This window comes from Podarcis gaigeae (genome assembly GCF_964106915.1).
Source record: "Podarcis gaigeae genome assembly, chromosome: 17".
Taxonomy (NCBI): Eukaryota; Metazoa; Chordata; class Lepidosauria; order Squamata; family Lacertidae; genus Podarcis; species Podarcis gaigeae.
In genome coordinates, this window is record NC_139694.1 from 28,356,313 (window position 1) to 28,372,555 (window position 16,243).

General features: G+C 42.6%; 1 protein-coding gene and 1 long non-coding RNA gene across 4 annotated transcripts in view; one reads left to right on the top strand and one right to left on the bottom strand.

Moving 5' to 3' along the window:
* LOC310835303 overlaps positions 1-16,243 on the bottom strand; it is a 481,690-nt gene that overhangs the window by 114,019 nt on the left and 351,428 nt on the right. The gene's annotated exons all lie outside the window — the stretch shown is intronic.
* KANK1 (KN motif and ankyrin repeat domains 1) overlaps positions 1-16,243 on the top strand; it is a 126,140-nt gene that overhangs the window by 49,554 nt on the left and 60,343 nt on the right. The window contains exon 1 of one of the 3 annotated variants that reach the window (XM_083718383.1): positions 10,274-10,493. The exons of the other annotated variants lie outside the window; for them this stretch is intronic. The gene's annotated coding sequence lies outside the window, so the exon portion shown is untranslated. Of the gene's footprint in view, positions 1-10,273; positions 10,494-16,243 lie in introns of those variants that run through there. 3 annotated transcript variants of the gene reach the window in all.

Consider the following 16,243-nt stretch of genomic DNA (forward strand, 5'->3'; position numbering starts at 1 on the left):
AAAGTATTGGTGTTGACTTTTAAAGCCCTGAATGGCCTCAAAGGCCCAGTATACCTGAAGGAGCATCTCCAACCCCATCGTTCTGCCCGGACACTGAGGTCCAGCGCGAGGGCCTTCTGGCGGTTCCCTCCCTGTGAGAAGCAAGGCTACACGGAACCAGGCAGAGAGCCTTCTCAGTGGTGGCACCTGCCCTGTGGAATGCCCTCCCATCAGATGTGAAAGAGAAAAACAACTACAGTGGTACTTTGGGTTACAGACTCTTTAGGTTACAGACTCCGCTAACCCAGAAATAGTACTTTGGGTTAAGAACTTTGCTTCAGGATGAGAACAGAAATCATGCTCCGGCAGTGCGGCGGCAGCAGGAGGCCCCATTAGCTAAATGGTGCTTTAGGTTAAGAACAGTTTCAGGTTAAGTACGGAACTCCGAAACAAATTAAGTACTTAACCTGAGGTACCACTGTATCAGACTTTTAGAAGACATCTGAAGGCAGCCCTGTTTAAGGAAGCTTTTAATGTTTAATAGGTTATTGTATTTTTGTGTTCTGTTGGAAGCCTCCCAGAGTGGTTTGGGAAACCCAGCCAGATAGGCGGGGTATAAATAAATTATTATTATTATTATTATTAGGAGACACACGCCAACAATAAGTAATTTCAAAGAATGCAACTTGCAACCACTTTCTCCCTTTGGAAAACTAGTGGTTTGTCTGTACCTAATAACATAGAAGGCCCTCTGCTTGTGACTTTAGGAATGCCAATGTGAGAAGTGAACTCACAAGAATAGTAGTCATGTTCCAAGAGGGAGCCCTGCAAAGGTGGCAGGTGAGATCTGGGATACTGGCTCCCTTCTCACCTCTTCTTTAGCAGGGCCAGGAAGGAAGCCCCGTTCACCTTCCTAAAAATGTTTTCCAACTTGCTTCCAAGAAGCACAATGGCTAAGAAACCACTGCATGTGCTCTCTGATGCTCTTGACACTCCGTCCTACAGGTGCAACCTGAACGCCTTGTGCATGTTGCCGCTTGCAGACCAGAAAGCTGCTCTTTCAAAACAACTTGTCATTCAGCAGCAACAAAACCCTGTGTATTCCTTTCCAAATTGGAAAAGTTACAAACTCAGATAAGACATATAGAAATTTGTACTTAATTAGTTGTTACAGAGCTTTGGGGAGGAGGGAATCTTACTAGAGAGTAACACTTGCTTAACACTGAGGACTTAGAGCACGCATAGGCAAACTTTGCCCTTTGGCTGTTTTGGGACTACAATTCCCATCATCCCTAGCTAACAGGACCAGTGATCAGGGATAGTGGGAGTTGTAGTCCCAAACATCTGGAGGTCCGGAGTTTGCCTATGTATAAAGCAGCAATAATTACTAAATATTTTGAACTCGGTTGCTTGCAGATAAGTTTTATTTTGTCCCGTTTGCCCCGCGCCACATTAATGCACCTGAACATGGCATGGCCCAGGAGTTTGTGGCATGTTTTATAGGCGCTGGAGTATCATATTAAGGTACTTTTAATCATTCTAATGGTGCTTTTTGGTTTTGTTATAATGTTCCTGTGTGGGGTTTTCCTTTTGTTTTCCTTTGTAAGTTGCTTTGAGATGCCTTTGCCAAGAAAAAGTGGCCAATTAATTTAATAAAGAAGAGTTAGTAGTCAGGATTTCACTCCTGCTTTCCTCTCCAACGCAGAACAGTTGCGTTATCTTCCTGGCTCAGGACGCAAGAGGCTGCGGTTGTGCATTGGATTTATTGCTTTCACTTTCCTTCTATAATAAAGCCCCTGGGAGTTGGATGTAATTAATTTGCAGTACAATCCTATACATCTCTACTCAGAAGTAAACTCTGAGGACTTCAGTGGGACTCACTGAGATATGTACTACCTGGGACTACGGGACGACAGCTTTAATGAACTTTTAGAGAGTAAACATCTTTCCTTTAGAAAATGACACACATGTATGGACAAATCTTGAGGAGGAAACAAGTTTCAGGGCTCTGACTCATTTCAGTAGAGCAGAGAATTTAAACCACAAGACTGCTTCTTAGACAATAAAATGAGAACCAGCTCCTTGGTTAGTTTTAAAAATAGCAGACCCCAATGTGTATAATTTGATCCTGCACTTTGACACTTCAAATATTGTGTGGCCCAAATAAATTAAACCTACAGCTGCTCATTTAATGTAGGCTTTTAAAATTCTGTTATCTTTTCCCTTAGGGATTTTGTTTTGTTTTGTTTTTAATTGGAATCAGAAAGGATTCTTACCTACAGGTAAGAACAGTTGCCTTTCCGATAGTTGAAACTAGAATCGGTTGCTGTCGTGACAAAAGAAGTTATTGATGAAAGTTCTGTATCCACGGTCGAGCATCCTGTCAGCAAAGTTTAATCAAGTACATATGAAAAGGGCAGCTTTCAACTTCATCATTATGCAAACTGCTGCTATCATTTCATTCTAGAAGTGTCGCTATCTGTGCATTGAAGTATGTGTGTAAATCTATATTTCATGCCCACCACCTAGAATCACATCCACATCTTTCCTCTTAAGCCAAAAAGCTGAAGTTTACGTTACTCGAGAGTAACATAACCTGACCGTCCACTGCAGGCATAGGCAAACTCCGGCCCTCCAGATGTGTTGAGACTACAATTCCCATCATCCCTGACCACTGGTCCTGTTAGCTAGGGATGATGGAAATTGTAGTTCCGAAGCATCTGGAGTACCGGAGTTTGCCTATGCCTGGTCTACTGTATATGTAAAACTAATACAAACTATTATTTAAAAAAAATAGAGGCTCCTCTGGTTTCCTTCCAATTCTACACTTCTATGATTCTTCCTATGTGAAGACCCATAGAAGATTCTCAGGGCACCAGGAACAAAGTGGCGTAGTGCGATCCATTCGCTTACACTTGTGCGGCCAAGGAAAAATTAATGTGTGCTATTCCACCTCCATTCTGCTATTCCCTTGATTCCATAATTGAAACGAAAATCACGAAATCGAAAGGCAAGGTTATTATCATCAAGAGACTGTGCTTAGGTCCCATGAGGAAAAATATTTTCACTTCCTTTCACTTCAAATTGATTACCATTTCCCAAAGAGTATGTTGAGGATACACTATGAACGTGTAACCTTTTATCTGCAAAAGGTAAAAGAGCAGAAACCGTGTTTGGGAGTTATTTGCTTAGATAATGGAAAGATGTCGGCTGTGCCCCAGTTCTGAACAGCTGAACATTGTGCTCCATGCGTACGTGTGTGAAAAAGCAATTTCCTGAGCATTGCTTATCAGCTGGCAGGTGTTGATGTTTTGATTTTCACTGTTAAGCCGCAGGAAACTAGGGTGTTCCTACATCCGGAACTTGCCTGGTATTAAATATAGTCTCTGAAAGATATTTCTTTGGTGTTGATATCTGGGCATTTTGAGCTGGCATTTTCCTGCTAAGCTTTGGGAAACAGATTGGACTCGCCAAGCTGATACATATTTCTTTGTTTGAAGGAAGTCTGTTACATAGATACCTCTGGCTTTAAGACTAGGATTTAGAATTTCATTCCAGCAGACTACAGTGGTACCTCAGGTTACAGACGCTTCAGGTTACGGACTCCGCTAACCCAGAAATAGTACCTCGGGTTAAGAACCTTGCTTCAGGATGAGAACAGAAATTGTGCAGCAGTGGCGCAGCCGCAGTAGGAGGCCCCATTAGCTAAAGTGGTGCTTCAGGTTAAGAACAGTTCTAGGTTAAGAACGGACCTCCGAAACGAATTAAGTTCTTAACCCGAGGTACCACTGTATGCAGTTTATTTTTTAATGTGGGGGACAGCCTTAAACACAGATTTTTTTTTTTTGCAATACAAGTTTTCATTGTAAGCAAGACGTGTGAAGCATAGTGGAGGGAAAATGCAGGATGCAACAGAAGATAAGGGGACACATTTCAACCATGATTCATAGACTCATAAAGTTGGAAGGGACCCTGGGGGTCATCTAGTCGATCCCCTGCCATTCAGGAATCCTGCCCACATCTGTCCCTGCGTGGGCTCGAACCACCAACCTTCTGGTTAACGGCCAGATTCACAGAGCCATTGTTTCACCTGACACTTTCGATCAGTTGTCCCACCACAGGAATTACTTTCTCTTGAACAATATGTGTTTTGTAAGGTGGTTCCATGGAGATGTTTGCTTGTTTGTGAAAGGCAATAACCCAAATATAGTTGTTTTAGTGACTTGGTGCTGATTTTTCTTTTTCTTTAAAAAAACACCAAAAACTTCACTTCTAACAAAAAAACCAGTAATGGACATACTTACTCCATAAAGTTTATTTATGTATGCATGTGTTTATAATCCACACTTTCATAAAAAACTTAAATTCAAGGCGCTATACAACATTTTGAGAGTAAAATCGACAAAGGCATTCATAAAACAACCCCATGCATCTGGGCTGATTCTCCTGTTCATGATATTTCAGTTTCCTCGATGCAGCTTATTAAAATCTAAGGCTGTACAAATTGCTTGGTATGCTATAGCAATGCCATCAAAGTCTATTGCATTTGTCCTGCGTTGTTTCCCTGAGAGAACTGTGTGAGGAACTAATGGAGGAAGCAATTGACATGGGAAGATTTAAACAAGATTAATCCTACTGTGGAATGACAACTGAATAGGCAAAGGTTTTGTCATGCCTTCAATTAAGATGCGTTGACAGGAAGCAATTAATCAACAGATTTGGGACTACTTCTGGCTTGTAGAGCCCAACCCTTCATTGTATTGTAATTCTGCAATGGACTTTAATTGAAGGGTGGCTTTAGTAGAAAACGACTGAGTGCCCACTTCCAGTTTTCCCAAAAGGCTTCTAGCCACACACCTGAGAAGATTATGAAGTTTTGCTAAGTCCCAGAGGTCAGAATTGCCTTAAGATTCAAGCTGTTGTTAAGTCAGTGGAAGGAGTTTCATGGAAACCAAGTTGCCCTTCTCCCCCCCCCCCAAAAAAGTTGCCTGTTACCCCTGAAAACTCCCTCTGAAAGTTAAGGAGACCCTCCTGAGCAATGTGGTATGAGGAGCGAAGGGTCTGCTGGGGAAGAGGAGACCACCAAAACCCCAGCAGGATTTTGAGCAATTTCCTAGCTCCTTCAGTAGTCCTGCCATCCTGCAGGGGTTAGGTAATAATAATAATACAGTGGTACCTCAGGTTAAGTACTTAATTCGTTCCAGAGGTCCGTTCTTAACCTGAAACTGTTCTTAACCTGAAGCACCACTTTAGCTAATGGGGCCTCCAACTGCTGCCGCGCCACCGGAGCACGATTTCTGTTCTCATCCTGAAGCAAAGTTCTTAACCTGAAGCACTATTTCTGGGTTAGCGGAGTCTGTAACCTGAAGTGTATGTAACCTGAAGCGTATATAACCTGAGGTACTACTATAATAACAACAACAACAATATATAACAACAACAACAACAACATATAATGACAACAACAACAACAACAACAACAATTTTATTATTATTATTATTATTATTATTATTATTATTATTATTATACCCCGTCCATCTTATTGGGCTTCCCCAGCCACTCTGAGCAGCTTCCAACACAATATTAAAATACTGTAAAATACTGTAATGTATCAAAGATTAAAAGCTTCCCTAAAGTTATCTCCTCACTCTTCAGAGACGGGACTGGGAACTCAGTGGCGTAGCAAGGTCAGGTGGTACCAGGTGTGGAACATTTCTTGTCGCTCCTCCACACATTGAAGTTGTTATTTTTTGCCTGCAAAAAATGGTTTGACTTCATTTTTTATTTTTTTTGCGGAGCCAAAGTTGTTGAGCATTTTTTGCGCGGCCAGAGCTATTTTAGCGGAGATCGTGTGCCTTGCAAGGAGGAGTCTTAACAGCCGGCCAACATCTGAGAGAGAGCCAGTGGGCAGACCGTTTCAGCAGCGGGAAGCCTGCGCTCGCCGAAGCCACAGCATCTCTCACAGACGTTGAGTGCTGCACAACATTTTGTCACCCCCCTCGGAGGTGACACCTGGGGCGGAACACACCCACCCACCTTGCTACACCTCTGACTCAGAGGTTATAAAATGACATTGATTCAGTTAACTGACATTATAGTTCTTGAATGCAGCAGAAAAAAAGCAGATTGCTGGCAGTAAGGACCTAAATTAACCAGAGGTGGTTGATTAACTACTAAAATAGAGCAATTTTATAATTTAAAACACTCCTACAAAACACACCTAGCGAATTTCAAATGCTGCCTCTGAGGTCCTTTTTCATGTGCTTCCTCTGTGTGAGGTCTCCGGAGGGTGGCAACACGAGAACTGGGCCTTTTCTGCAGTGGCTCCCCATTTGTGAAATTCTCCCGCCAGTCAGGTTCTCCTGGCACCTTCATTGTGTATTCTTAGGTGGCAGGTGAAAACTTTCCTCTTTAACCAGGCCTTTGGCAGATTTAGATCTAAAGCCCTTTTAAACTGTGTTGTTGAGTGGGGGTGTTATTGGGTTACCTTTGTTTTTGTTGTTGTGTGTTTTGTCGTTTTTATAGTGTAATTTTATGTTGTGAACTGCCCTGAGATCTATGGGTGTAGGGTGGTATAGAAATTTAATAAATAATGATAATAATTAGGTGTGGTGACATCTGAAACTATATCCTCCTTTGGGTGGGAGCTGTTTTCTGTCTTCTAGAAGTGGATTAAAGCTCAACTTTCAGCAAGCTCTCTGACCCGTTGCTTCACTTTTGGTCTCCATTTTAGCAACCTACTTATCCCTATAGAAAAGCCAGACTATAATTCCCTTTAAAGCCGACAAAATGGCTGAAATACTTGGCTCCTGCATCTCTTTCCTTCTTGACCACGTTTTTCTGGAGTGCTTTGCATATGAAAGAACCTCTTTGTGAGTTGTATGTATCAACAGCTTTTAATTTTAAGTTTTAAACCTCTTGTGTAAAAGGTACAGCTACTTGCATAACACAGCTAAAATGCTAATAAAATAAGAAAAACTAATAGGAAAATAAGAAGGCCTATTTTTAAGATGAGGGAAACCTTTCACAGGAAGTGAACATAAATAATTCTCATCAGTAATTGCGAGAGGTTGTAAGCAAAGTGACTTTTTAACAAATTTAAGCTTGAACTTAACATAGATGGCACATACTGGCATATGAAAATGTCTAAACAGCATGACTAGAACTGGGACTAAGAGAGACTTCTCTTTTTAATCATAGAACTGTAGAGTTGACAAGAGACCTTGAAGGTCATCCAGTCCACCCCCTGCAATGCAGGAATCTCAGCTACACCATCCGTGACAGATGGCCATCTAGCCTCTCCTTAAAAACCACCATGGAAGGAGAGTCCACAGCCTCTTGAGGGAGATGGTTCCACTTGCATGTTATATTCCAATATTTGTATTGTTTACAATGGATTCTTGATCTCCAAACCTTTATTGATGACCAGAAAATGATTGCTGAAAGTCTGGGAAGTTAGTCAAATTAACCACATGTTGCTTCTAATGTTTTCCATTGTGTGGCTTTGGTGACATCACTTGCTTTGTCCTTGTTAACAACAGTCGCCTTCCAACTTCATCAGTAAAACTGTTGCTGGGAGTGGTGCAAAACCTAATGTGGTCATAGGGGTGGGATCCAGCTGAGTGGGGTGGAACAGTATGGTAAAAGATAAAGGACCCCTGGACGGTTAAGTCCAGTCAAAGGTGACTATGGGGTTGCGGCACTCATCTGGCTTTCAGGCTGAGGGAGCCAACGTTTGTCCACAGTCAGCTTTCTGGGTCATGTGGCCAACAGGACTAAACCGCTTCTGGCACAACGGGACACTGTGATGGAAAGCAGAGTGCATGGAAACGCCGTTTACCTTCCTGCCGCAGCGGTACCTATTTATCTACTTGCACTGGTGTGCTTTCAAACTGCTAGGCTGGCAGGAGGTGGGACAGAGCAATGGGAGCTCACTCTGTTGCGGGGATTTGAACTGCTGACCTTCCAATTGGCAAGCCCAAGATGCTTAGTGGTTTAGACCGCACCACCACCCACGTCTCCTGAAAGGGATGGAGACGGGAGGGATGTGAGGATGGGCTGACAGAAATTTGCAGGATTCTGTGTTTTATAAGCCGCCTCCATCCTATTTAAATACCCCAGCCCCTGGCATGTTTCTTCTCAGGCCTGAGGAAGTAGTGGCTGTTCTTAACTTGTTTCTAATAGCAGGGATGTTCCACAGGTCGATCGCCATCTACTGGTAGATCCCTGGGAGGTTTTGGTAGATTGTGGTCGATAGCTGGGTCCCTTTCTGTAGCGTTGGTTAAATTGAATCCCCCCCCCTTGCCCACCCCCTCCATTCTCTCACGATCTGCAGATCCTCCCTAAAGAAAGCTCAACAACTTTGAACTGAACCCCCCCAAAACGGGGGTAGATCACTGTTTTTAATTCTGTAAGTAGATCGCAGTCTCTTGGCAGTTGGCCACCCCTGTCTTATAGGAAACACAACACCCACAAGACAACGTCTCTTGCTTGTCTTTCATATTCCGCTGCTTGGACACCCCATGCACCAGGGATAACACAGAACTGAAAGGTGGGGATTTGGGCTAGTTGTGATGAACCTGTCCTTCTGGGATAATGCCAGGAAGATCTGACAACTACAGCTTATATGTATTTGGGGTATAATTAGAATTGTGCCTTCAAATTTTGTGTCTCTGGAAGACCAATGTTACCAACCTGATGCCCTGCATCCATTTTGGACTGCAACTCGCCTGCTGTCTTGAACTGCTATGGTTTGTTGTCCAAAACATCTGAAAGGGACTAGGTTGTTGGAGGCTGCTATAGGAGATGTGATTTGCTTTTCCCTTAATGTTGTTCCAGAAAGAATTCTTAAAACTTTATATGGAATTTTCCATTACACAGTGAACGGTCTGTGCATAGCCCAATTAAAAAAGAAAAGAAACCCAATCACACAAAAAACATTTACTTAAACCCAGCACTTTGGTTGCAGTGCATAGCATGCAGAATTGCAAAACCTTCAGCCTGTATTTATCATCTCTTGATGGGTCAGGAAGGTCTTAGAAAGATCCAGGGAGTGGTGTGGGTTAGATCTGGGACGTACGGTTGGCATACCTCAGGAATGCTTGCCACATTGGAGAGAGAACATCTTGGATTTTGCACGACCTCTTCATGTGGTGGGTGAGCTTATCTATAAATAAATAGACTCAAAGCCTGAACCAAGCCCATGTACGTTCCCTTCTACATTTTCTCTTCTGCAGTTTGGAAGGCAAGTACCAGGTCCCGCAACTTGCGCAATAGCATCGCAAAATCTCCTGCCGTCTTGTTGTTTTAATACTGTGCTATTTCTACAGTTGCATTCTGCCAGCTGTACAAATTTAGACACATGTGTTTCCTATTTTGACTGTGGAACTGCACTTTGTTAAGCGAGGTGCCTCAGTGATTGTTTTAAGATAAAGCTGGAGCATGTTGGTCTGGTCTTTGCAGAGCTGAAAATCCCAACTTGGGCCAGAGCTGTGTGTATGGGCGTGATAACTTTTGTTGAACCAGTCAGTGGGAAGAATTCAGTGTTGTGCTAAGTTGATCTTTCCATCAGTGCAAGCTTTTTCTTCGTGAAATAAATTTATATTAGTTTTCCAGTATTGCCCCAATAACAGCCCAATTATAACAATACCAATTAATTCCCTATTAATACACTTTAGTTAAAGTGGTCTCCATGTGCCGGATTTGATGCATTCACAATCTTACATTACTGGATTCCAAGCTCTTATTCAGGCATAGGCAAACTCGGCCCTTCAGATGTTTTGGGACTACAACTCCCATCATCCCTAGCTAACAGGACCACTGGTCAGGGAAGATGGGAGTTGTAGTCCCAAAACATCTGGAGGGCCGAGTTTGCCTATGCCTGAATAAGTTCATGGTACTGTACTATTTCTGGGTTAGCAGAGTCTGTAACCTGAAGCGTATGTAACCCAAGGTACCACTGTAGTTGCTTTGGAAGACGATCATCAGGCATCCGCACAACATGACCAGTCCAACGAAGTTGATGTTGAAGAATCATTGCAAACACTAAGTGGCCAGAAATCTTTTACCAGCCTTACTTGGACAGAACTAGAGACATTCTGCATGCAAAGCAGTTGCTCCACTATGTCGCAGCCATGTCTAAATTATAATTTAAGCCCTACATGTTCCAAGCTAAAGTTAGAGCCCACTTAACTTCTACTGACAAGGAGAATGAGGCGTGTTTAAATAGCGGTGATCTTTTCCCAATGCCATCTGCTGCTTGAAACTTGGTTTCTCATGAGGTAAATGAATTCTGAGCACCTCGTGGAAATAGCTCTCAGTGGTTCCTCCAAATAGGTCAGCTTGCTTTAGCTCTCCTGGGATAACTTTTATCTATACTTAGAAGAGAGTTAGGGCTCCCAATCTCAACATTTGAGAGTGTCATTTTAGTGTGTTAACCTGCTGTTCTTTCTTTCCTAGCATTTTTTTAATTATTTTTTTAAAAAAAAAACACGTTTGAGTGTGATGGCAGCAGGTAAGAAATTTCTGATCATGGCTGAATACTGTTAAAATCTGCATCAACTATATGATGTTTTTATAAAAAGGCACTCTTTCTATATAGACTTCCGTAAGTAAAGATTTAAAATTACAAGCTACTGTTTAGTGCCAAGGAAGAGACTGCTTTAAACTGCACATAGATTAACTGGAGGTATTAAAAATCTGTTCCCCATTTTCTTTCCCTTTATAAAGGAATAGAATTAAGAGGTACAGAATTAGAAAGGGTTGCTTATGTTAGTTTAAGGTACTAGCATGCCTGACTTGCGTAGGGTGTATATGAATAGCCACCATGTGGATTTTTATATATTAAAAAGCACTCCAAGGGAATGAATTAGTTCTCAGCAAATAAAAATCTGTTCCTCATTTATACCTTAAAAAAAAAAAAAAATTCTGCTATACTGAAAATGGTAGTCCTCTGACTTGGTTGGACTTCTAGAGAATGTCTTCATTGTATGGCAATTTATAGGGTCCCCAGATGTCTGTCAGAGCCATGCCTTTTGTCATTGGAATTAGCACTTTGGGTTTTAATACAATTTTGCAAAATGAGTTCGCAAAAACTAGCTCACGTGCCCTTGCCTAGGTGTGCATTTGACACCTGAAAGAGGAAAAGCGCCATTTCTACAAAGCTTTCTCTATCTGGAATGCCTGGAGGCTGTCTGTAGTCCCTGCAGCTGATTAGGCTAGTAGGTATGTAGAGTTGGTTCTAAATACAAAAAAATCAGAGCATCAACAAAATTACTCAGTTGTGGAAATTGAGTTACAGATTGTCAAAAATGAAATGATAAAATGTTGTGTATGTGCCAAACCTTAAACGTTATGTAAATATTGTAGGGAACTAGGATAATTTCTTGCCAAGTCAACATCCTACCAGATCTGCATCCATGGTACCAATGGGCCGCCCACAAGTCTCAGTCTCTCTCTCTCTCTCTCTCTCTCTCTCTCTCTCTCTCTCTCTCTCCTCCCCCCATCCCATTCCTCTCCTCCCCCCATCTGTTAATCTAAGGTTATTCCCTTCATTGTTCTTGTTCTGATTACCTCTGACATCCTGTTGAATTTTCATTAAGGCTTCTTCCATTTAGCATCAACCAAGAACACTTGGTACACATGTTTCACTCAGTAAGATTAGAGAAAGCATGATTTTGAATTCATGTATCCTGCTTTGGGGAAATTACTCTAGTCCGAACTTAAAAATGGAAAGCGTAATGCTGGTGGTCAACAAAAGAGGTTTAAAGACTCTCTCAAGGCAAATTTTAAAAAATGTAGTATAAACACCAACCATTGGGAAACACTTGCCTGTGAGTGCTCCAATTGGAGAACAGCCTTGACCAAAGGTGTCATGGGCTTTGAAGACACTCAAACTCAGGACGCAAGGGAGAAACGTGCTAAGAGGAAGGCACGCTTGGCAAATCCACACCATGATCAACTCCTGCCCGGAAACCTATGTCCCCACTGTGGAAGGACGTGTGGATCCAGAATTGGCCTCCACAGTCAAGTACGGACTCACTGTTAAAATTGTGTTTATGGAAGACAATCTTACTCGGCTACAAGGGATCACCAGAGAAGATTGCTTTGGGGGAGATCAGAGCTCTTTTGGGGTGAAGCAAGTCTTCCCTGAGGCACATTAAACTGAACCAAGGTGCTCCTGAAGCCTCCGGGACCAGAGAGCCCAGACTGTTTTTAAAGTCATTTCATCTCTCCAAACAGTCTACAAAGGATGGGAAAGGAAGAGGTTGTGTGTATTGTGTGTGATATCTTGAGCTTCCAGCCAGGGAATAAGTTTGCCAGGGCTGTCGTTTTCTTTCTAGACAAGGTGCTTTTGGGCAAGTGGATAGCTGACGGTTAAGGATGACAAGTTTAAAAACAATAAAAGAACCTAATGCAATGCAAGGTCAGTTTTAAGGAATGGAATGTGAACTAGAAGCAACCAGGAAAATAAAGCAGCAACAAGAGGAAACTTTGGGAGCACCAAGAAAGGAGTGCAAGAAAGCAATGCTTGGAAAAGGTGTATTAGGTTTGTCTTAATTTGTGGCTCATTTGGTAAAATTTGGAAAGTCAATGAAAACAATTTGACCAACAGCAACAACAAAAGACAAGGTGCTTTTGGAAAGGAGGTAGATCAGCTGAGCAGAAAACAGCAAGAAAAGTGTCAAATTGTTTATCATTCATAATAACTCCCTAACACACTTCTCTTATTCTTTGAGACAAGACAGGCAGTTCAAAACAATGTAAATCAGTTTCTGAAATACTGAATCTTGTCTTTGGTGGGCATCCGGTATGCTGTATTATTTTACCATTGTTAGCCACTCTGAGCCCGGATTCGGCTGGGGAGGGCGGGATATAAATAAAATATCATCATCATCATCATCATCATCCCCATCCCTAATAGAGACTTCAAGGCTAGTTGTAGAAACTGTCCTAGGTGGCGTTTTTTGTTGTTGTTTTTTAAGCATCCGGTCTACTTAGTAAGTCAGTAATACAAATTTGCAGAACTTTGTTACATGCGCTGAGCCTTTTCTGACATTACTTTCTTCAGAGGATCCTACTTAGGTGAGATGGGGCAGTGAATAGGGGTTTCCTAGAGTGTTTTTCTTGAGAGCCAGTGTGGTGTAGTGGTTAAGAGTGGCAGTCTCGTAATCTGGGAAACCGGGTTCGCGTCTCCGCTCCTCCACATGCAGCTGCTGGGTGACCTTGGGCCAGTCACACTTCTCTGAAGTCTCTCAGCCCCACTCACCTCACACAGTGTTTGTTGTGGGGGAGGAAGGGAAAGGAGAATGTTAGCTGCTTTGAGACTCCTTAAAGGGAGTGAAAGGCGGGATATCAAATCCAAACTCTTCTTCTTCTTCTACAGCTGTCCCCTCTCTGGGCTCAGAGTCCAGTATCTCAGACCCACTGATAAGGATACCTTCAAATGAAACCAATTAAGTTGCATCAAAGCAAACATATGAGCTCATTGCTATAGCAACTAGCAATTAATTGTGGGGTTATCTTGACTAGTGAAAGGTGGGATATCAGATCCAAACTCCTCTTCTTCTTTTGAATTGGCCAATGTGCACGGCAAAATTTGAAATGGGGAAAAAAATGGAATGCTCTAGAGTGATATAATTTAACATGTTTATTGCATATATTGAACAAAGCTGAAAAATTTGGGATGGCCAACCTTGCCTAATAGCTATTTGCCACAAGTATCCATTTCTGTGGCTCAATGGGTCAGTGTGTCTGGCTGCTAACTATAAGGTTGGTGGTTTGAGCCCAGCCAGGGATGGCTGTGGGCAGGAATCCTACTTTGCAGGGGGTTGGATGATGACCCTCAAGGTCCCTTCCAGCTAATAATAATAATAATAATAATAATAATAATAATAATAATAATAATTTATTTATACCTCGCGCATCTGGCTGGTCTTCCCCAGCCATTCTGGGCGACTTCCAACAAAATATTAAAATACTGTAATGCATCAAACATTAAAAGCTTCCCTGAACAGGGCTGCCTTCAGATGTCTTCTAAAAGTCTGGTAGTTGTTGTTCTCTTTGACATCTGGTGGGAGGGCGTTCCACAGGGCGGGCGCCACTACCGAGAGGGCCCTCTGCCTAGTTCCCTGTAACTTGGCTTCTCGCAGTGAGGGAACCACCAGAAGGCCTTCGGTGCTGGACTTCAGTGTCCAGGTAAAACAATGGGGGTGGAGACGCTCCTTCAGATATACTGGACTGAGGCCGTTTAGGGCTTTAAAGGTCAGACCAACACTTTGAACTGTGCTCGGAAACATACTGGAAGCCAATGTAGGTCTTTCAAGACCGGTGTTATGTGGTCTCGGCAGCTGCTCCCAGTCACCAGTCTGGCTGCCGCGTTCTGGATTAGTTGTAGTTTCCAGGTCACCTTCAAAGGTAGCCCCATGTAGAGCGCATTGCAGTAGTCCAAGTGGGAGATAACCAGAGCATGCACCACTCTGGCGAGACAGTCCGCAGGCAGATAGGGTCTCAGACTGCGTACCAGGTGGAGCTGGTAAACAGCTGCCCTGGACACGGATTTGATCTGTGCCTCCATGGACAGCTGTGAGTCCAAAATGACTCCCAGGCTACGCACCTGGTCCTTCAAGGGGACAGTTACCCCATTCAGGACCAGGAAATCCTCCACACCTGCCCGCCTCCTGTCCCCCAGAAACAGTACTTCTGTCTTGTCAGGATTCAATCTCAACTCTACAATTCTTTGATTCTGTGATGCGTTATTACAGTGGTATTTTGGGTTACATACACCTCAGGTTACAGACTCCGCTAACCCAGAAATAGTACCTCGGGTTAAGAACTTTGCTTCAGGATGAGAACAGAAATTGCGCAGCGGCAGCAATGGGAGGCCCCATTAGCTAAAGTGGTGCTTCGGGTTAAGAACAGTTCTAGGTTAAGAACAGATCTCCAGAACGAATTAAGTTCTTAACCCGAGGTACCACTGTACTTATGAACTTAGGAGACTCGGAGGTTTTGGGTGGAGGAGTGGAAAATTTTCTGCCCAACATCTCTGGGTAGAAGTGAGGAAGCTGAGCTGAAGGGCTGAAATTTAACAACTGGCTTTTTACCAACTAAGAGCTGTTGGACTACACAAAAATAAAGCACATATAGATACTTCATAGAGTAAATCGATATTTCAAATCTTTGTGAACAACTTCATGAAAGTTATTGCTGTCTTCGGGGGTAGTTGCGCCTGTGAAGTAAAGATGTGAACCACGCAAAATAACAACAACAACAACAACAACAACAACAACAACAACCAAGAAAAATCAACGAAATCTTAGTTTCAATGTTTAGTTTCAATGTTTTTACATAGAAAGCATGAATTTGTTTTGGTTTAAAACCACACACTTTGAACCCCTTTTCTGCTGAATAATTTGCTGCGCAACGGAAATATTCCATCTTTATTTCCTGAACTCCGCTAAGAACAATGAGCTTTTGTTAAAAGGTTTTTCTATCTATTAAATATTGGAAGTAGCAGTGTATCCAGACTAAGAAAGTTGCTAGTCTTCTGGATTGGGCTTGGCGAGTGTCGCATTGCAATTAAATCTGCCCTTTCGAGCTGAACTTTTGTTAGGAATAGGTGTCTGATTATAGCTTGGAATGTACACAAATATACAGGGTGCTCTCTGAATAGTGTGTTAGCTAATATCAGCACAGAGCTGTAGCCTTAGCTCTTAAATAGTTTTGCCAAATGTAATTTGCTGGCGCTTCCTGTGTGGCTGAAAAGACAGGACACTTTGTCCTGACTCAGAGATTTATCATTGCCGTCTTCAGAGCCATAGTGTTGCCTCTTTCTACAAGTTACTTTTTTTAAAATGATGCACACTGACAGTGGTGTAAAGCGTACTAAGCAATTTGCCCAGTACCAAGTGTCACAAGTGTTATGACCTAGGTCAGAGGTCGCATTCAGCCTGCACAATATAACTACCGTATTTTTCGCTCTATAAGACGCACCAGACCACAAAATGCACCTAGTTTTAGGAGTAGGAAAACAAGAAAAAAATATTCTTAATCTCAGAAGCCAGAACAGCAAGAGGGATCGCTGTGCAGTGAAAGCAGCAATCCCTCTTGCTGTTCTGGCTTCTGGGATAGCTACGCAGCCTGCATTCACTCCATAAGACGCATACACATTTCCCCTTACTTTTTAGGAGGGAAAAAGTGAGTCTTATAGAGCAAAAAATACAGTACATATTATGGACCTGACAGATGCCAAGCCAGATTTAGCAG